Consider the following 17824-nt stretch of genomic DNA (forward strand, 5'->3'; position numbering starts at 1 on the left):
CACAGCAAGCGTCCCAGGGGGCTTGTTGTCACCTTTTGGGGACCCTTGGTGTTGTATGTGGCTGGGTGGAGGAAGAGACCTTCAATGACATCAGTGAGGACAAGGAACGGGACATGGCTAGCTTGGTATCCAACCTTGTGCAAATGGGGAGTTTGTGGTTAGGGCTAGGCCGCTGGCGCACCTTATCAGGGGGGACATTCTCAGCCCCTTCCTAAGTCCTCCGGGCTCGGGAGGAATCCAGGCGTGCAGCGGGACTCGGCGAGAGGTGGGGGGCGGACCCCCCAGCGTGCGGCAGCAGACAGCATGGACGAAGGACCAGGGACTGCAGGCTCCTCCCCTCCTGCGGTGGGGGGGAGGCCTGCTCGGCGGGGGAGAGCATGCAGCATCAGGAATTACGGGGCTGTGCACCAGAGTGTGGCACAGGTGCGCAGGCCCCTTCAGGATGACGGACAGCCCCTGGCTGGTCCTTCAGGGATGTCCAGTGAATTGGGATCCAGGTCGGCGCGGAGCGCGTCCAGCGCTGAAGAAGCTGGGATGCCGGGAGACAGCGGAGGTTCATCGCCAGCAAGAGGGTCCGTGTCGGTGCGGTCCGAAGTGGAGCGGCGGGAATCCGGATCAACGGCTGCGGGGTTCACAGCTAGGTGAGGCAACATTGGGGACGTTACTTTAGTTATTAGGGTGTTGGTGTGGGGGGATGTGGGGGTGGTCAGTCTGAAGTCTTTGGTGGGATGGGGCGGTCATTATGCAGTCTAGCGGGCATTGGGTCAGGGTCCGGCGGGGGGCGACGTGCGGCGAGGGGGGTGGGGGAGTGTCAGTGCAAACACAGGTGGGAGGGGGGAAGGATAGGCCCAGGGTGGATGACGCGGCTAGGGGGGAGGTGTACGTGCGCTTTGAGGGCCCCTTAGGGGTGCACTTAAAGCAGGAGATGAGGGACAGGATATGGAGGGGGGAATATGTGGATATTTTCTCGCTTCTTCCTCTAGAGCGTTTTAACTTGGATGTTGTTAGGAAGGATGTGGGTAAAAAGGAGGAGGAGGAGAAGAGGCGTTATCGGCTGATTCCCCGTACCTTTGGAAATTGGCTTTAGGCTTTCGCTATTTTGGCGAGTGTGATTGGCGAAAGGACGCATGATAGTTGTTCTCCTCTTTTTTGCTACATGGATGCTATAAGGCAGGCATCCTCAAACTGCGGCCCTCCAGCTGTTTTAAAACTACAACTCCCACAATGCCCTGCTGTAGGCTGATATCTGTAGGCTGTTCGGGCATGCTGGGAGTTGTAGTTTTGCAACAGCTGGAGGGCCACAGTTTGAGGATGCCTGCTATAAGGGAAGCTTATAGGGTGTACGGGGGGTCAGGGTGGTTGCGGTACGACGAGCAGTTTCATCAGAGGAAAGCGGTCCGCCCCAGCATGCGGTGGGACCATAAGGATATAGGGTTGTGGATGCGGGTGATGGCGCCGTTGCGGCAGGGGCAGCTTTTTTGAGAGGAGCAGGGGGGGCGGTGCAGTTCAGTTTTGAGGCAGCTTCGGCCAAGGGCTTGTGTTTCTTATTCAATGAAGGGAGTTGCAAGTTTGGACAAAAATGCAAGTTCAAGCACGAATGCTCTGTTTGCGGGGGAAGTCACGGGGCCAGTCGTTGTTTCCTGGGCCCCAGGCCAAAGAGTGGGGAGGCGGTTGGAAAAGGGGCAGACGCCGGTGCGAGTGGACGTGATGGGGCGGTATTTAAGTAGATACCCTGATAGGGCAGTGGCAGATTTTTTGAGGAAGGGTTTTGGGGAAGGTTTTGCTATTCCGTCTTCCCCTGTGGAAACAGTGGTCGGGAGGCTTAGAAATTTGCATTCTGCTTTGGTGCACCCGGAGGTAGTGATGCAAAAATTTACTAAGGAAGTGGCTTTGGGGAGAATGGATGGGCCTTTTGAGGATTTGCCTATAGGGGACTTGCGAGTTTCTCCACTGGGGGTGGTTCCAAAAAAGGAGCCGAACGCTTTTCGTTTGATTCACCATTTATCGTTCCCAAAAGGGGCGTCGGTGAATGATGGGATTGATCCGGAGCTGTGTTCAGTGGTGTACACGTCCTTTGACACAGCGGTCGGTTGGGTGCGGAAGTTGGGTCCGGGTACCCTGTTGGCGAAGACGGACATTGAGGCGGCGTTTCGTCTGTTGCCAGTTCATCCGGATAGTTTACATTTGTTGGGTTGTTTTTGGAATGGGGGTTATTTTGTTGACCAATAGGGTGTTCTGTCTCTTGCACGTATTTTGAAAAATTTAGCTCCTTTTTGGAATGGGTGGTGAAGGACGTGTCGGGGTGTACTTCGCTTATTCATTATTTGGACGATTTCCTGTGTTTGGGTCCTGCGGATTCGAGGGTATGCGGGTTGTTGTTGGCGTCATTGCAGTCGGTGTTTGAGTCGTTTGGGGTGCCGTTGACGGCGGAGAATACGGTTGGGCCTACTACGGAATTGTGTTTTTTGGGTATAGTTCTTGACACGGTGCGGATGGAGTGTAGGCTGCCTGAGGACAAGTTGGTCGACCTGAAGGCTGCGGTGCGATTGGCGAGGGGTGGGCCAAAGATTCGTTTGAGGGAGTTGCAATCTTTGTTGGGAAAGTTGAATTTCGCTTGTTGGATTATTCCGATGGGCCGAATATTTTGTAGGAGGCTGGCGGCTGCCACGGGAGGCGTGGTTTCAGGGCATCATTTTATTCGGCTGGGTAAGGAGTTGAGAAGGGATTTAGGGGTTTGGGATGGGTTTCTGGAACAGTTTAATGGTAGGGCGTTAGTCATGGGGGACATTTGAGTTGTTTTCGGATGCAGCGGGCGGGGTGGGTTTTGGTGTCTATTGTGAAGGACAGTGGTGTGCAGGAAAGTGGCCCGAGTCGTGGTTTTTGAAAGGGCTGGGTGAAGAATGTTGCTTTACTCGAATTGTTCCCCATAGTGCTGGCTGTTGTGCTCTGGGGTGACAAATTCAGGAACAAAAAGGTGCGGTGTCATTGTGACAACTTGGGTGTTGTGCAGGCGGTCAACAGTCTGTCGGCATCTTCCCCTCCAGTTGTCAGGTTGTTGCAGCATTTGGTGCTAATGTGTTTGCCTTTGAATGCTTGGGTTGTGGCGGTTCATGTGCCGGGAGTTGCTAATGGAGTGGCTGATTCTCTTTCTCGTCTACAATTGGAGCGTTTTCGTCAGCTGGCGCCAAAGACGGTTTGGCTCTGGGATCTCTTGGAGATACCATGGGGATTGGTAGGGAGGCGGCGATCATAAGATGGATCGGGCGGAGAGGTATGCTGTGGGGGAATGTGATGGGGGAGGTGCATCGTCATGCTCGGCTGGATAGATCCCCTGATATCCTGGTGCTGCATGTCGGGGGCAATGATCTGGGTGTGCGGTCATGTAGGGAGTTGTTCAAGGACATAAAATTTGACCTTTTGAGGTTATGGTCATTGTTCCCGGGTTTAATAACCGTTTGGTCGGACATGGTGTATCGGAAGTCGTGGTGGGACGCAAGGTCGGTGGAGCGGGTGAATAAGGCGCGGACAAAAGTGAATAGGGCGGTTGGTAAGTTTGTGGCCAGGAATGGGGCTGTGGTGGTTCGGCATACTGATTTGGAGGCGGGTACCGGAGGTTTTTGGAGGGCCGATGGCGTTCATTTAAACGCGGTGGGGATCGATTTGTGGTCCTTGGGCCAGCAGGGTGGTATTGAGAGGGCGCTAGGGGTTTGGAGGAACGCGCAGGCTTGAGGCGCAGGAGTAAACCTGCGCGTCGTTGGCGGGGGAAGGTCATAGAAGCTGGTGGTATTGGATGGTATGGAAAATGGGAGGGCCTCCAGGATGGGGGCTGGACTCTCATAGTTCAGGCATTTGGTTGGTTCAGAGAGGCGTCCATCAGTTGGTGTCTCCAAGCTGGAGTTTTGCGGCTGGAGGCAAGATGGAATTGGGGTGTTTATACATGTATGATTAGGAATTTGGGGCTTCTATGACCTCCCTCGTCAGGGGGTATGTCACTGTCATTGTTATATACATGTTATGTATTTATTTATTTTATTAATAAAACGACTGCTGTGGCTGATTTAATCCAACCCAGGCTGTGAGTGTTCTTTGGGTAGTAGTGTTGGGGTATAATTTATCTTCTTAAGTGAGGTGAGAGGCCCTGGGGAATAACCAATAACCCAATCACGTGTAGGCGTCTGCACACATACTGCTCCACCATGTCGCACGTCCCCGTGATGTTCACAATCCAATTGGATATCTTCTCTATCAACTTTCAATGTTCTTTTCTGCGCCTACCATGTTGATCACGGTTAGCGGCGAATCAGGGTTCCACGCTGGAGAGGGAGCGTGAGAAAGAGAGACCACATCCAAGGGAGGTTAATTGTTTGTAATTAAATGTGATCGAGCGGGAAAGAGGGACAAATTATTGAAGCGCAAATGTGGAACAAGTTGTTAAAGTTTAAGAATTGAATAAATGGAGGGGGCGCGCATAAATTTTTGAAATTTTTGTCACCTATGCAGAGCAGGCAAAATTGGTAAAATCTCACCTGACAATGTAACAATCTAACAGACGATTTTTTGAAATTTATGTCCCTGTCACCTATGCAGAGCAGGGGTTTAATCATGGCAAAAATGGTCAAATGTCACCCAATAATGTAACAGACAAATTAGTGAAATCTTTTTACCTGTCTACTAGGTATAGCAGGGGTATATCACAGCCAAAAATTGGTGAATTTCACCCGAGAATGTAACAGACAAATTAGTGAAATTTGTTTACCTGTCTATTAGGTAAAGCAGGGGTATATCACACCCACAAATTGCTGAATTTCACCCCAATATGTAACAGACAAATTAGTGATTTTTTTTTACCAGTTTACTAGGTAGAGGAGGGGTATATCACACCCAAAAATTGGTGAATTTCGCCTAAATATGTAACAGACAAATTAGTGATTTTTTTTTACCTGTCTACTAGGTAGAGCAGGGCTATATCACACCCAAAAACCTGTTAATTTCACCCAAAAATGTAACAGACAAATTAGTAAATGACATAAAATAAAATACGTACAAATAAAAAAAAAATCTTGATTTATGAGGTGGAGTATGGAGTAGGAGGTTGAGGAGGCGGTGGACGTAGCGATGAAGGTGGAAGCGGCGGTGGAGGAGGACGAGGTAGCCAACACTGGTTTTTGGTTTAATTTTTTTTTTCTTTATTAGGGTATGTCACGGATGATCCGCGAGAATATTGAACCGTCCTCCCAATATTATCAATATCTCTATCCCTTATTGATCAATGGGTCTATTAAACAGTATTTATTTCCATAGGGCCCTGAAGCTACAGGCCCCAGAACCTACAATCTGATTACTCAGAGCGTCTCCTTCTGTGTACCCAGAGAACAAAAGGGTACTTTTGTTCAAGTCAATAGATGCCCAGCAGATAACGCAATTACAGCTGGTTTCCTTAGGTTAGCCCTACACAAAAGAACTTCCCTTTCTGCAGAGATATCACAGCTAGGTGTGAAGACTACACCTGGGGGAAGCCATTTGGTGTCGCTTCCAAAAGGGGCTTGTAAGCTAGCTTGAGTCAGACAGGCCGGCACCAAGGTTCCCAGATTGAAACATGAATCTGAGATATGATTTTTACCCTTTTTAAGAGAGACCATGCATCTTACGGACGTAAAAATTACATCATCGTGTCACTCAGAATTCACTGGACATTTACATATGACAAACATTACTCTAGGAGATGCCCCGGTAAAGTTATGGTGTTACCCCATCATAGAACCAGGTATAATAGTCATATTTGGTATCCCTGGACTCCATATTTTGTGGGGAATGTGAATCTGTGCTCGTTACTTATGTACAGCGGAGACATCCCGAGATATGGCACATACCATATTTCAGAACTGGCATTCATCTCAGAAATACAGCCGGCCCCAGCGGGCGGACTCTCAATTCCCCGCCTTGATTCTGGGATCCTTATAACAAGGGCCTAGAATCCGCTAAAGAAGTTTTCCACTTTTAACAACACCTGAAGAGGGCCTCAGCCAGAGAACCCGTGGGCTGTAGGCATATTCGGATTATTACACTGGACAAAGGTTTCTTGGACTTTATCCCAGCAACGGACTATTTCACCTATGGACATCTTTTCTGCGGAAAATAAGTAATTTCTTTCTTTTCTCCCTTTTTGTTTATTGGACTATACTTTCCTTGATTATTGTTTTAATAATTACTGTATATCTTGATAATTTGTATATATATATATAATAAATGACCTCCCAGTTATTTCTCTAGCCATATGCCTGCTTTCAAACACTGCAAAAACTTACCCTAGCCTCTCCGAAGAGAAAGCTACTCGGTTCTGTTATCCAGATAGTGGGTTCCTTGCTCTCATAAATTGCAAGGTGGTGGCAGTTAAACTACCCTGTGTGTGGTTCCGGTCCGGTCGCTCACACGTTTACTTGCAGTCAATCGGCGGTCCAATCCCTGCACTTCCAGCCTATCGACTGTACAGACTCAAGTTAGACTGTCGGTGTGCTGAAAGTGGCTGGGAGGCCTGTTTGCGGATTGACCACTAGGGGCGCTGTGACTGTTTCGTGACGTATTGTGGCCGCGGCGGTCGCAGTTCATCACAGGGTAAACTACAAAAGAGTGGGAAATATCCAAAATACAACAATGAGCAATTGCGCTGTAGTATAACAATGGCTGGGTAAGGCCGGTATACATGCCAATTCTGCACAAATGTACGGACAAGTCCTGTAGGATCCATGCCTCGTTCATATTAACCTCCTCAGGACCGCCGTACGCAGGATTGCGTCTTTGCGGCGGCCCTGCTCTTCTGGGTGGACGCGCCGGCGCGTCCTCTCGCGAGACGCGAGATTTCCTGTGAACGCGCGCACACAGGCGCGCGCGTTCACAGAATCGGAAGGTAAGCGAGTGGATCTCCAGCCTGCCAGCTGCGATCGTTCGCTGGCAGGCTGGAGATGTGATTTTTTTAACCCCTCACAGGTATATTAGACGCTGTTTTGATAACAGCGTCTAATATACCTGCTACCTGGTCCTCTGGTGGTCCCCTTTGTTTGGATCGACCACCAGAGGACACAGGTAGCTCAGTAAATATGTTGCACCAAGCACCACTACACTACACCCCCCCCTGTCACTTATTAACCCCTTATTCACCCTTTATCACCCCTGATCACCCCATATAGACTCCCTGATCACCCCCCTGTCATTGATTACCCCCCTGTCATTGATCAACCCCCTGTAAAGCTCCATTCAGATGTCCGCATGATTTTTACGGATCCACTGATAGATGGATCGGATCCGCAAAACGCATACGGACGTCTGAATGAAGCCTTACAGGGGCGTGATCAATGACTGTGGTGATCACCCCATATAGACTCCCTGATCACCCCCCTGTCATTGATTACACCCCTGTCATTGATCAACCCCCTGTAAAGCTCCATTCAGATGTCCGCATGATTTTTACGGATCCACTGATAAATGGATCGGATCCGCAAAACGCATACGGACGTCTGAATGAAGCCTTACAGGGGCGTGATCAATGACTGTGGTGATCACCCCATATAGACTCCCTGATCACCCCCCTGTCATTGATTACACCCCTGTCATTGATCAACCCCCTGTAAAGCTCCATTCAGATGTCCGCATGATTTTTACGGATCCACTGATAGATGGATCGGATCCGCAAAACGCATACGGGCGTCTGAATGAAGCCTTACAGGGGCGTGATCAATGACTGTGGTGATCACCCCATATAGACTCCCTGATCACCCCCCTGTCATTGATTACACCCCTGTCATTGATCAACCCCCTGTAAAGCTCCATTCAGATGTCCGCATGATTTTTACGGATCCACTGATAGATGGATCGGATCCGCAAAACACATACAGGCGTCTCCCTGGAGCCTTCCAGGGGGGGGGGGATCACCCCATATAGACTCCCTGATCATCCCCCTGTCATTGATCACCCCCCCCTGTCATTGATCACCCCCCCCTGTCATGCTGCATTCAGATGTCCGTATGATTTTTACGGATCCACGGATACATGGATCGGATCCGCAAAACACATACGGACATCTGAATGGAGCCTTACAGGGGGGTGATCAATGACAGGGGGGTGATCACCCCATAAAGACTCTCTGATCACCCCCCTGTCATTGATCACCCCCCCCTGTCATTGATCACCCCCCCTGTCCATTCAGACATTTTTTTGGCCCAAATTAGCGGAAATTATTTATTTTTTTCTTACAAAGTCTCATATTCCACTAACTTGTGTCAAAAAATAAAATCTCACATGAACTCACCATACCCCTCACGGAATCCAAATGCGTAAAATTTTTTAGACATTTATATTCCAGACTTCTTCTCACGCTTTAGGGCAGTATAAATGCCAGGGCAGTATAAATACCCCACATGTGACCCCATTTCGGAAAGAAGACAACCCAAGGTATTCCGTGAGGGGCATATTGAGTCCATGAAAGATTGAAATTATTGTCCCAAGTTAGCGGAAAGGGAGACTTTGTGAGAAAAAAAAAAAATATATCAATTTCTGCTAACTTGTGCCAAAAAAAAAAAAAATTCTATGAACTCGTCATGCCCCTCATTGAATACCTTGGGGTGTCTTCTTTCCAAAATGGGGTCACATGTGGGGTATTTATACTGCTCTGGCATTCTAGGGGTCCTAAAGCGTGAGAAGAAGTCTGGGATCCAAATGTCTAAAAATGCCCTCATAAAATGAATGTGGGCCCCTTTGCGCATCTAGGCTGCAAAAAAGTGTCACACATGTGGTATCGCCGTACTCAGGAGAAGTTGGGGAATGTGTTTTGGGGTGTCATTTTACATATACCCATGCTGGGTGAGATAAATATCTTGGTCAAATGCCAACTTTGTATAAGAAAATGGGAAAAGTTGTCTTTTGCCGAGATATTTCTTTCATCCAGCATGGGTATATGTAAAAAGACACCCCAAAACACATTGCCCAACTTCTCACGAGTACGGCGATACCACATGTGTGACACTTTTTTGCAGCCTAGGTGGGCAAAGGGGCCCACATTCCAAAGAGCACCTTTAGGATTTCACAGGTCATTTACCTACTTACCACACATTAGGGCCCCTGGAAAATGCCAGGGCAGTATAACTACCCCACAAGTGACCCCATTTTGGAAAGAAGACACCCCAAGGTATTCCGTGAGGGGCATGGCGAGTTCCTAGAATTTTTTATTTTTTGTCACAAGTTAGTGGAAAATGATGATTTTTTTTTTTTTTTTTTCATACAAAGTCTCATATTCCACTAACTTGTGACAAAAAATAAAAACTTCCATGAACTCACTATGCCCATCAGCGAATACCTTGGGGTCTCTTCTTTCCAAAATGGGGTCACTTGTGGGGTAGTTATACTGCCCTGGCATTCTAGGGGCCCAAATGTGTGGTAAGGAGTTTGAAATCAAATTCTGTAAAAAATGACCAGTGAAATCCGAAAGGTGCTCTTTGGAATATGGGCCCCTTTGCCCACCTAGGCTGCAAAAAAGTGTCCCACATCTGGTATCTCCGTACTCAGGAGAAGTTGGGGAATGTGTTTTGGGGTGTCATTTTACATATACCCATGCTGGGTGAGAGAAATATCTTGGCAAAAGACAACTTTTCCCATTTTTTTATACAAAGTTGGCATTTGACCAAGACATTTATCTCACCCAGCATGGGTATATGTAAAAAGACACCCCAAAACACATTCCTCAACTTCTCCTGAATACAGAGATACCAGATGTGTGACACTTTTTTGCAGCCTAGGTGGGCAAAGGGGCCCATATTCCAAAGAGCACCTTTCGGATTTCACAGGTCATTTTTTACAGAATTTGATTTCAAACTCCTTACCACACATTTGGGCCCCTAGAATGCCAGTGCAGTATAACTACCCCACAAGTGACCCCATTTTGGAAAGAAGAGACCCCAAGGTATTCGCTGATGGGCATAGTGAGTTCGTGGAAGTTTTTATTTTTTGTCACAAGTTAGTGGAATATGAGACTTTGTATGAAAAAAAATCAAAAAAAAAAATCATCATTTTCCACTAACTTGTGACAAAAAATAAAAAATTCTAGGAACTCGCAATGCCCCCATGGAATACCTTGGGGTGTCTTCTTTCCAAAATGGGGTCACTTGTAGGGTAGTTATACTGCCCTGGCATTCTAGGGGCCCAAATGTGTAGTAAGGAGTTTGAAATCAAATTCTGTAAAAAATGACCTGTGAAATCCTAAAGGTGCTCTTTGGAAAATGGGCCCCTTTGCACACCTAGGCTGCAAAAAAGTGTCACACATCTGGTATCTCCGTACTCAGGAGAAGGTGGGGAATGTGTTTTGGGGTGTCATTTTACATATACCCATGCTGGGTGAGAGAAATATCTTGGCAAAAGACAACTTTTCCCATTTTTTTATACAAAGTTGGCATTTGACCAAGATATTTATTTCACCCAGCATGGGTATATGTAAAAAGACACCCCAAAACACATTCCTCAACTTCTCCTGAATACAGAGATACCAGATGTGTGACACTTTTTTGCAGCCTAGGTGGGCAAAGGGGCCCATATTCCAAAGAGCACCTTTCGGATTTCACAGGTCATTTTTTACAGAATTTGATTTCAAACTCCTTACCACACATTTGGGCCCCTAGAATGCCAGGGCAGTATAACTACCCCACAAGTGACCCCATTTTGGAAAGAAGAGACCCCAAGGTATTTCGTGATGGGCATAGTGAGTTCATAGAACTTTTTATTTTTTGTCACAAGTTAGTGGAATATGAGACTTTGTAAGAAAAAAATAAAATAAAAAAAAAATCATCATTTTCCGCTAACTTGTGACAAAAAATAAAAAGTTCTATGAACTCACTATGCCCATCAGCGAATACCTTAGGGTGTGTACTTTCCGAAATGGGGTCATTTGTGGGGTGTTTGTACTGTCTGGGCATTGTAGAACCTCAGGAAACATGACAGGTGCTCAGAAAGTCAGAGCTGCTTCAAAAAGCGGAAATTCACATTTTTGTACCATAGTTTGTAAACGCTATAACTTTTACCCAAACCATTTTTTTTTTACCAAAACATTTTTTTTTTATCAAAGACATGTAGAACAATAAATTTAGAGCAAAATTTCTATATGGATCTCGTTTTTTTTGCAAAATTTTACAACTGAAAGTGAAAAATGTCATTTTTTTGCAAAAAAATCGTTAAATTTCGATTAATAACAAAAAAAGTAAAAATGTCAGCGGCAATGAAATACCACCAAATGAAAGCTCTATTAGTGAGAAGAAAAGGAGGTAAAATTTATTTGGGTGGTAAGTTGCATGACCGAGCAATAAACGGTGAAAGTAGTGTAGGTCAGAAGTGTAAAAAGTGGCCTGGTCATTCAGGGTGTTTAAGCACTGGGGGCTGAGGTGGTTAATAAACATGAACTTGTCCACATTGGCTGTGGACAGGCGGCTGCGCTTGTATGTGATAACGCCCCCTGCTGTGAAAACACACGTTCAGATAATACACTGGCGTAAAGGGTAAGCTCAGGCCATGTGCCCAATTTGGAGACCCAGAAGTTAAAGGGGGCAGACCCGTCATTCAGTACGTGTAGGCATGTGCACACATACTGCTCCACCATGTTGGTGAAATGCTGCCTCCTGCTAAGACGTTCAGCTGGTGGTGCTGGTTGTTGTGGCGTGCTGACAAAGCTTTTCCACATTTCGGCCATGCTAACCCTGCCTTCTGAGGTGCTGACGGTGCCCCAGCTGCATTGGCGACCTCTTCTTCCTCCTCTGCCTTCGTCTTGTGCTTCCACTGTGCCCCCGCTGTCAGGTGGGAATGCCACCAGTGGCGTGTCTACCAGTGTGCACTTGTACTCGCGCATCTTACGATCATGCTCCAGTGACGGAATTAAGGATGGTAGGTTGTCCTTGTAACAGGGATCCAGCAGCGTGGCCTCCCAGTAATCAGCACAAGTTAGAATGTGGGCAACTCGGCGGTCATTGCGGAGACACTGCAGCATGTAATCGCTCATGTGTGCCAGGCTGCCCAGAGGCAATGACAAGCTGTCCTCTGTGGGAGGTGTATCGTCTGTGTCCTCTGTATCCGCCCAACCATGCACCAGTGATGGCCATGAGCTGGTTTGGGTGCCATCCTGCTGTGAACACGGTTCCTCCTCCTCCATCTCCTCCTCCTCATCCTCCACCATGTCATCGTCCAGAACTGTGCCCTGGCTGGAAAATTGGGTACCTGGCGTTTGTGGGTGCAGGAACCCACTGTCACTACCAGAGCTTTGGGACGTTCTCACAGCTCTGTTTCTCCACCCCTGTGATGATGTCACTACTAGAGCTGGGAGGAGTTCTCACTGCTCTGTTTACTTTTGGTTTCCTTCCTCCCAGCTGTTCCTCATGCGTTTGATTTTCCTCTCTTTATATCACCCCTCCTCCTATTGTAGGGCGTGGATTATAGTTCTCATTTCAGTTGTAGCTCTTGCTTTAGTATCTTCACTTGTAGCTATCAGTTCAATGGACCTGTGTTCTGCTGCAGCAAGCACTCCGGATATTGCCAGCCGTCCTTGGATCCGTCTTCTCTGCGGCTGCAACACCTTCAGCTAAGTGTAGAGACATTGTTGTGTACCTGATTATTTTCTGACTGGATCTGAGGTGGCCACGGTTCCCTCCATATACTGAGTAGGGCACCGGTGTCCGTGCCCCTTCCACTATTGTAGGGGTTACAGTGGTCATCAGTCTTAGGCACGTGGGCATGCCTCGTTCCGCCGGGCATGTGCTTTAGCAGCATAGGGAGAGCTTTGAGGGTCTGACAGGGGTCACCCTTTATCCTCCCTAGTTTGGGTCCGGTCAGTAGCTCTTTTACTGTGTATACTATTGTTGCTCACATACAGCCGTGACACCCACCCTCGGAGCCACTTGTGAATGACTGTCCGGAAACCCTATGAAATGATCCCTCTTCCTCCTCCCCCTGTGCCACATCCTCTTCCATCATCGCTAGCAGCGTATTTTCTGCCTCCTGCTAAAACGTTCCATATCAGCTGGTGGTGCTGGTTGTTGTGGCGTGCTGACAAAGATTTTCCACATTTTGGCCATGCTAACCCTGCCTTCTGAGGTGCTGGCGGTGCCCCAGCTGCATTAGCGTCCTCTTCCTCGTCCTCTGCCTTCGCCTTGTGCTTCCACCCTGCCCCCGCTGTCAGGTGAGAATGCCACCAGCAACGCATCTACCAGCGTGCGCTTGTGCTTGCGCATATTACGATCACGCTCCAGTGAGGGAATTAAGGACGGTACGTTGTTCTTGTAACGGGTATCCAGCAGCGTGGCCACCTAGTAATCAGCACATTTTAGAATGTGGGCAACTCGGCGGTCGTTGCGGAGACACTGCAGCATATGTGCCAGGCTGCCCAGAGGAAACGAAAAGCTGTCCTCTGTGGGAGGTGTATCGTCTGTGTTCTCTGTATCCCCCCAGCCACGCACCAGTGATGGCCATGAGCTGGTCTGGGTGCCACCCTGCTGTGAACAAGGTTCCTCCTCCTCCTCCTCCTCCATCTCCTCATCCTCATCCTCCATCTCGTCATCCTCCAGAACTGTGCCCTGGCTGGACAATTGTGTACCTGGCATTTGTGGGTGCAGGAACCGACCCTCGGAGCCACTTTTGAATGACTGGCCGGAAACCCTATGAAATGATCCCTCTTTCTCCTCCTCCTCCTGTGCCACATCCTCTTCCATCATCGCCAGAAGCGTTTTTTCAAGGAGGCATAGAAGTGGGATAGTAACACTGAGAACGGCTTTATCGGCACTGGCCATGTTGGTGGAGTACTCAAAACAGTGCAACAAGGAACATAGGTCTCGCATGGAGGCCCTGTAATTGGTGGTGAAGTGGTGCTGTTCCACTGAGCGACTCACCCGTGCGTGCTGCAGCTGAAACTCCACTATCGCCTGCTGCTGCTCGCACAGTCTGGCCAGCATGTGCAAGGTGGAGTTCCACCTTGTGGGCATGTCGCATATGAGGCAGTGAGCTGGAATGCAGAAGTTACGCTGCAGCACTAACAGGCGAGCAGCAGCAGGGTGAGAACACCAAAAGCGCGCACTGACGGCCCGCACTTTATGCAGCAGCTCTGACATGTGCTTACTGGTATCCGTAGTTAGGTGGACCTTGCCACAGATGCTGTTGCGCAGTGCACACCTGATTTTGTCCCCCACTTGGTTGTGCAGGGAAGGGATCGCATGCCTGGAAAAGTAGTGGCGGCTTGGCATGACGTACTGTGGGACAGCCACCGCCATAAAGCTTTTAAAACTATGTCTCCACCAGACAGAATGACAGCATTTCAAAGGCCAGTAATTTAGAAAAGCTGGCATTCAGGGCCAGGGATCACGGGTGGGTAGGGGGGTACTTCCTCTTCCGCTCCAGTGTTTGGGAGATATAGAGCTGAAAGCTTCCGTGGGACATTGTGGAGATGCTTGGTGACCTAGGTGGTGGTGTTGCTGGCAGATCCTCTGTTTGCGGGGTGGCAGGTGCCACTGTCACTCCAGAGTTGGATGAAGAGGCCAAGACTGCAGCAGAAGAGGAAGCAGGAGGAGCCAGAGAACTTTCTTTGTTTTTGAGGTGTCTACTTCACTGCAGCTCATGTTTAGCACTTAGATGCCTGGTTATGCAGGTTGTGCTCAGGTTGAGAAAATGTATGCCTCACTTCAGTCTCTGATTGCACAGCGTGCAAACCACTCGTGTCTTGTTGTCAGCACATTGTGTGAAGAACTGCCACCCCAGGGAACTCCTTGGAGCTGGCTTTGGTGTGCTCGGTCCCTTGCTGCGGTGGGCAGTAGCAAGCGTACTGTCTAGGGGATGGCTGCTCCTCTTTTGCACCCTGCTCCCTCTTCTGCTGTGCTGGTGGCTCTGTGCGACCACCGCCTCATCCTCCGAACTACTCAGGTCACTCGTATGACCTTCATTCCATGTGGGGTCGAGGACCTCATCGTCCTCCACATCATCTTCCACCCCGTCTTCACCCTTGCCCTCCTTGTTGGTCTCCACACTTTCGAAAGCCACAGCAGTTGGCACCTGTGTTTCGTCATCATCCGAGACATTCTTGCGGTGGTCCTCCCATGTACTCATCTTGAAACATAAGTGGTTGGGCATCAGTGCACTCAATCTCTAACACTTCCGGGGCAGGGCTAGGTGGATGGCCCTGGGAATCCCTGCTAGCAGAGTCATCAAAAAGCAGAAGAGACTGCTCCATGACTTGGGGCTCAGACTGCTTGGCTGATTTGCAAGGGGGTGAGGGGAAAGACTGATGGACATCGGCTGCAGTGGCTAACTCTGATCTTTGAGCAGGAGACTGGGTGGGAGACAATGTAAAGGAACTGGAGGCACTGTCTGCAAACCAATTTACTATCGCCTGTACTTGTTCTGGCCTCACCATTCGTAGAGCCGCATTAGGCCCGACCAAATAACACTGAAGGTTCTGTTGCCTACTCGCACCTGAGGAAGGTGTTTCACTTGTGCGTGTAGCTGGCACAGATCGACCACGTCCTCTCCCTGCAACAGGAGCTCCACCAGCAGCACCAGGATCGGGGCCATGTCACTTATTTGACACCCTCCTCATATTTCTCAAATTTAGGATCTTGCCCAAAATGGGTGTTTTTTTTAATAACCGAATAGAACACCAGTATCTAACGCATGTATCTCACACTGACAGATGCAGCAAAGGCTGCAAAATTTTTATTTTTTTCCCAAAATGGGTGTTTTTTTTAATAACATAATAGAACACCAGTATCTAATGTGTGTATCTATGTATGGATCTATGTATTTCAATCTTGTATCTCACACTGACAGATGCAGCATAGGCTGCAAAATTAAGTATTTTGCCCAAAACGGGTGTTTTTGTTATATTAGAATTGAACACCAGTATATAACGCGTGTATCTCACGCTGACAGATGCAGCATAGGCCCCTGATGTAGGGTATTACAAAAAATGGGTGTTTTATTAAACCCAGCATGTTATTGCAGTATTTCAAGCTTGTATGTCAGACTAACAAATGCAGCATAGGCCCCAGATGTAGGATATTGCCAAAAATGAGTTTTTTTTTAAACCCACAATATTATTGCAGTATTTCAAGCTTGTATCTAACACTGACAGATGCAGCAAAGGCTGCAAAATTAAGTATTTTGCCCAAAATGTTTATTTTTAATTTTTTTTTATAACCGAATAGAACACCAGTGTCTAACGCGTGTATTTCACACTGACAGCTGCAGCAAAGGCTGTAAATTTATTTTTTTTGTCCTAAATTGGTATTTTTTTAAACCCAGAAAATTATTGAAGTATTTCAAGCTTGTCTTACACACTGACAAATGCTGCAAAGGCACCAGATGTACGGTATTGCAAAAAATAGTATTTTGCCCAAAATAGGTGTTTTTTTTATAACAGAATAGAACACCAGTCTCTAACACGTGTATCTCACAGCATATATTATTATTGCAGTATTTCAAGCTTGTATCTCACACTGACAAATGCAGCATAGGCTGCAAATTTAGTTTTTTATCCAAAAGTTTTTAAAGCTTGTCTTTCACACTGACAATGCTGCAAAGGCACCAGATGTAGGATATTGCCAAAAATTGTTGTTTTTTTAAACCCAGATTATTATTGCAGTATTTTAAGCTTGTATTTCACACACAAAAAATGCAGCATAGGCCCCATATGTAGGGTGTTGCCAAAAATGGGCTCAGGGCAGGGTAAAAAGATTGTGCACTGCACCCAGAAAACTAAATCTATGTAGATCGCTGAGTTAACAAGCACTTCAGATTAAAGATTCTTTCCTATTCTCTCCCTCACAGCAGCAGCATCCTATCCCTACACTAAGCACAGCAGAGTGACGTGCAGCGCTATGTGACTCCAGCTTATATAGAGGCTGGGTCACATACTGCAGTGGCCAATCACAGCCATGCCATTAGTAGGCACACCGAAACAACCTGTACATCACATAAAGGAGGGCCTCATTTACATTGTGGTACAATTGTTCAGGTAATGGGACTCCTACAATTATAAAGCCTATGCACTAAGTGAAAGGGCTGCCAAAAAGTACAAGGAGTCGGCACTCCAATACACCCTTTATTACACATAAAGGAGGGTATCATACACACCCTTGAAAAATTATGATTGATGGCCTGCTGGAGACCCTCTAAAACATTAGGGGTGAGGTTCTGCTGCTGATCTGACCCTGTAAAACATTAGGGGTGAGGGTCTGCTGCTGAGCTAACCATCTAAAACATTATGGGTGAGGGTCTGCTGCTGAGCTGACCATCTAAAACATTAGGGGTGAGGGCTTTCTACCGAGCTGACCATCTAAAACATTAGGGGTGAGGTTCTGCTGTTGAGCTGACCATCTAAAACATTAGGGGCGAGGGCCTGCTACCGAGCTGACCATCTAAAACATTAGGGGTGAAGTCCTGCTGTTGAGCTGACCATCTAAAATATTATGGGCGAGGGCCTGCTGCCGATCTGACCATCTAAAACACTATTGGCGAGGGTCTGCTGCCGAGTTGACCATCTAAAACATTAGGGGTGAGGGCTTGCTGCTGAGCTGACCATCTAAAACATTATGGACGAGGTCCTGCTGCCGAACTGACCATCTAAAACATTATGGGCGAGGGCCTGCTGCTGAGCTGACCATCTAAAACATTATTGGCAAGGGCCTGCTGCCGAGCTGACTATCTAAAACATTATGGGTGAGGGCTTGCTGATGATCTGACCATGTAAACATTATGGGTGAGGGCCTGCTGCCGAGCTGACCATCTAAAACATTATTGGCAAGGGCCTGCTGCCGAG

This window comes from Bufo bufo, chromosome 2 (genome assembly GCF_905171765.1).
Source record: "Bufo bufo chromosome 2, aBufBuf1.1, whole genome shotgun sequence".
Lineage (NCBI taxonomy): Eukaryota > Metazoa > Chordata > Amphibia > Anura > Bufonidae > Bufo > Bufo bufo.